The sequence below is a fragment of the Apodemus sylvaticus genome, chromosome 22 (genome assembly GCF_947179515.1).
Source record: "Apodemus sylvaticus chromosome 22, mApoSyl1.1, whole genome shotgun sequence".
Classification (NCBI taxonomy): domain Eukaryota; kingdom Metazoa; phylum Chordata; class Mammalia; order Rodentia; family Muridae; genus Apodemus; species Apodemus sylvaticus.
This window is the reverse complement of record NC_067493.1, coordinates 25746110-25750954: the sequence shown is the minus strand read 5'-3', so window position 1 is coordinate 25750954 and position 4845 is coordinate 25746110. Positions and strand designations below refer to the sequence as shown.

The window sequence follows — 4845 nt, the reverse complement described above, 5'->3', positions numbered from 1 at the left end:
AAAATCAGTATGCCACTGATTTCAGTAAAAACAAAACAAAAGCAAGCAAGCAAGCAAACAAACAAAACCCACCACCAAACCCTCAGTGACTAACAGAAAGACCCTAGATACCAAAAAGAACTGAAAAGAAGTGTCAGGTAGCATGTCAGACTGAGTTTTAGGCCAGATCTTCCAAGATTTGGTAAAAGTGAAAGCCTAACAAGACTCTTAAGGAGTCTAACAAGAGAGGGAACAAGTAAGACTGTGTAAGTATTTCCTACTTGCCCTATGTACTGTATGAACCAGCTTTTCATTACTGTAACAAAATACCAGAGGCAGGCTATACCATAGAGTTATAGAGTAAAGAGTTCTGTTTACATAATGGTTAGGTTGACCAGAAGTCCAAGCACAGGCTCTGTCAAGGGCTGTCCTGTCCTGTTACATTGTACTTGGAGTATGTATATCTCTTGGTGTGTGTGTGTGTGTGTGTGTTTCTCTCTTCCTAGAGAGCCAGAAAGATGTAATCTTGAAGCTTCCTTTTCAGTGAGCTCACCTAATCTAATCACCCCTCAAAGGACACACTTGCAAGTGCCACTGTTGGGCTAAGTTTCTAACCCCTTGACCATTACCATAAAACCTGTTGGTTTGAACTGCTATGTGGATTCTAGAGACAAATTATCTTCCAAACATTGCACTCTTTACTCTGACAAACAACTGTTTCTACATCTTTCAGAAGGCAAAAATAAATAACTGTGCATGTGTGCATGCACACATCTGTTTGTGTACATGTGTGTATGCATGATTGTTAGTGTATGCATGTGTTTTGTGAGGGTCTTGTGCATATGTGTGCATACACTGCATGCATAATTGTATGCATGCAAAATTGTGTGTGCATGTCTGTGTGCATGAATATGTTGTGTGAGTGTGTGCATGCACATGCATGCATTATCGTATTGTGTGTATGAATGACATGCATGTGTGTGCATGCATGTATTTTGTGAGTGTGCATATGCACATGCATGCATGGTGATTGTGTATGCAAGTATGTATGTGCTTTCATATGTTTCATGACTGTGTAAGCATGTATGGCTGTTATGTGTGTGCATGTATGTGTGGGCATACATGTATTGTGTGACTGTGTGCTCATGCATTATTGAATGTACACAAGTGTGTATGTGCATGTGTGTAGGTTGCTCTTTAGTGAGACCCAAGATTCTGCCTGCTTCTGTGCTGAGATCACAAACATGCACCACTATGCTGTTTTTTAATGTTCTGGGAATCCAACTCAGGTACTTGTGTTTGCATTTCAGACATATTGCCTGCCGAATGACCCATCTTCTCAGGTCCAGAACACTTAAAAAAATCATTGCTTCAGAATGTGTGAGTGTGTGTGTGTGTGTTGGTTAGGTTATTTTATTTTGTTTTGTCACTTTCACACAAATTCAAGTCATTTAGAAAGAAGAAGCTTTATTTGAGAAGTGTCTCCATCAGACTGTAGGCTCGTCTGGGAGGCATTTTTGTGATTATGGATTAATGCGGGAGCACCCAGCTATTGTTGGTGATGTTACTTCTGGGCAGGTGGTCCTGGGAGCAGCAAGAAAAACAGATGAAAGAAAGAAAGGTGAGCTTTGAGCACAAGCCAGCAAGCAGCGCTCCTCTGGCTTCTGCTTCAGTCCATGCCTCCAGGTTTTTGCCTTGAGTTCCTGCCCTGATGTCTCTTCAGGATGGACTGCAGGCTGCAAGATGAAATAAACCCTTTATTTCTCAAGTTGCTTTTGATCAGTGTTTTATCAAAGCAACAGAAACCAAATGAGGACAGTGTCCTGATGAGTGAAAAAAGCCAGGAAAAAGTCCTGTTCAGCTTAGTTCCTGGTCTTGCCTTACATCTCCACATTACCACAGTGGAGTAGTTGATGTTGGGCTCCTCACACACCCTAAAGTGTTCAGAGAAACATCTCTGTTTAATTCAGTGTCTTTCTTCTGGGCCTCTTGTGTGTGTTAGAAGGAGAAAGAAAACTTTTAGTTCTGTCTGACTAAAATCTAGCCCAACCTAGGCCGCTCTCAAGGTATTTGAGTTGGCAAGCTTCAGGGTCAGTGAAGAAGACACTTGGTTTTGATCTCTGGCATTCACATATGCCTGTGTGCATTTGTACACACACACACATACACACACACATACACACACACACTCACACACACATGTGCACACACATGCGCATGCACACACATGCACACACATGCACATAAAAGGGAGGAAGAGGAGAAGGAGGAAGGGAAGAGAGATGGAGGGAGGAGGAGGGGAATGACGGAGGGATAGAGGAAGGGAGAGAGAGAGAGAGAGAGAGAGAGAGAGAGAGAGAGAGAGAGAGAGCTCACCAAAGCATACATCAGCCCCAGGATCCCAGGGCCCAGATCCTCAGCTAGCCTTCCACATCCCCCTTTCTCCCTATTGTCTCCCAAATCTTCTCCACATGTCTGCAGACATCTGCCATCTTCCATTCCCTTCTGGTGACAAACCTTAGCTCTCCACACTAACTTAGGGATCCCAAGGCCCCCTAAAGTGATCAGAGGAAGGGGAAAAATGAGAGGCTGAGATTTTCCCGGGGAGACTCAGCCTCCCTCCCAATACCCTTTCCAGACATTTCCATACAGTGCCAAAAACCAAATGGAATGAGATCAGGCGCCCAGGGGAGGTGTGTGCCTGTCTCTTCAATGACCCCTTCTTCACTCGGCCCCCTTCCTGTCTTCCCCTCTAGAGAGCCATCCCCTGCAGCCGCTGATGCTTCTGACTCTAAGAAAATCATTCCTTATCAGAGCAGCAGTGACACGCTTGGGACAGCAAAGAGGCATTTCGCAAACTATTGATCTGAGAATTTATAATGCTGCTCTTCTCCCGAATACTGCACCTAACTGCCATTGTGCCTGTGAACACCCCTTCAAAATAGATACACCAACCAGACAGAATCTTTCAGCCTTAATAATGTTTTACGTACTTTTGGACTTTTACGACGCTATTGCTCTCTCCTGCCCCTGCAAGCTCGTGCCTCCTAATTTCACATTGTTTCCCTATGCAGAGAAAATTCTAGAAAGGCATCCATGTGTCTGTGTTTACAGTCTCTCTCCACCAATAAAGAATAACCTGCTAAAAGGCCCATTGGCTTTCCGTTATGCCGAGCTTAAATGGCCCTTGGCTTCTTTTAGATTTTTTTCTTTCTTTTGTTAATGCAATAATGTTGTTGCTTAATTCTTCCAGAAAACATGGCTTCCATCCAAGATGCAAGCGTTCCCTTTTGTAGGCTGGCAATCGACTTAATAACTCTCCATAGTTTGAGTTATGAGATACTATATAGATGGCTGTATGTCTCACTCGGGGCAAAGATACCTTGAAGTTAACCCAGGATAGCACCAGCATGGAAACATTTTTGTATAACAGTGTAGCTCAAGACAGGAGCACTGAGCTGTGGAGATGGCTCACGCTTTTCATGTAAGCATGAAGACCTGAGTTTGGGTCCCCAGAACTTACGTAAAGATGGATGAAGTGGTGCATGATTGTAATCTCAGCTCTTTTGTGGGGAGATGGGAGGCAGAGACAGGGGGTCCAAAAGTTTTTGAGCTAGCTAGTTTTGTGTGTGCAGCTGTGGACAAGAGACTGTTTCAAACAAGGAAGGTGAGGATCAACACCCAGGATTGTTTTTTGACCTCCACACATACATCATGGTTTATATGTGCCTGCATTCCCACACATAAATATGTGCACACACACATGCGTGTACATACAGATACTTGCATGCATATACATACACATTCACACACACACACTCACACACACATTCACACACACACACACACATTCATACACACATTCACACACACACTCACACACACATACACACACACACACACACACACACACACACACACACACACACACACACAATTTGTTTTAAAGGCAGACATGCTACTTGGAAGCGACTGAAGGATTTGGTCCAAGCTTCACTGGGTCATTCTCCCCGACAGAGACGCCATCGTCTGCACTGGCCAGAGGATATTGGGTACACCAAAAAATCACCTCCCTTCCTGCTTTATTTTTCCTTCCCAGAGTGATGGGGAGAAGACAGTTGCTGAAACCTGACCATTGTTTTCCCTCAAAGTTAATCAGCATTAGGGTAATTGGCACATTACATCCGTTTCGGTGTGGCCAATACACTCAAAGCTCTGCATCAATAATGAATAATCACGTAATGACCAGTGGTGTGTGCGAGCGATCTGGGCTGGAGCATAATGGATGCTTTGTTGTCTTTGGGGAACTGTATTACCAGCGTGTAACTGATTAGGCTTTTTAAACCCTCTGGGTTACCTGAGGTCTGAAAGGTGCTTCATCATGCCAACCCGTTCCCCTCCGCACGCACGGAACTTCAGGGTGGCCCGGTCTCTGCTTCTGGTTCCCAGGTTTTAAAAATGGAAGCTATGGAGCCCTGTGCATTCATCACTGTGTCTGCTGACTGCTTTTTTTTTTCTTTCCTTTCTGTTTCCTTCCCCTTCCCCCAACTTTGCTTTTAGAGACGGCATCTGGCAACAACCAGCAATGGCCCTGAATTATGTCTGTTTTTAGCACAGGGTGCTTGAGTGGGGAAGTCAGGCCTCATTAAAAATACGAATGTTGTGGCTTACGGAATGGGCCACTTTAAACACAGGCGTCGACACGCCAGTGGTTCTCAAACTGGTTTATAGTAGTGTGAGTTTTTATGAGGCCTCTCTCCGCATGCGTGTGCACAGGCCTGTGTACTTCCCTAAGGCTCAGCCAGGCACTGAAGTTTACAACATCAGTCCAGCCAACGAAGAACCGAGCAGTCCAAGAGTCACGTG

The 4845-nt window shown here is 44.6% G+C and overlaps 1 long non-coding RNA gene across 1 annotated transcript; it reads right to left on the bottom strand.

Annotated features, from left to right (window-relative positions):
* Positions 1 to 1429: 1429 nt before the first annotated feature.
* LOC127672998 (uncharacterized) lies at positions 1430 to 4458 on the bottom strand. The gene is made up of 2 exons (XR_007975054.1): positions 4337 to 4458; positions 1430 to 1715 (listed from the first exon to the last, which is right to left on the bottom strand). It is a non-coding gene; the product is annotated as an uncharacterized LOC127672998 (long non-coding RNA).
* Positions 4459 to 4845: the final 387 nt, after the last annotated feature.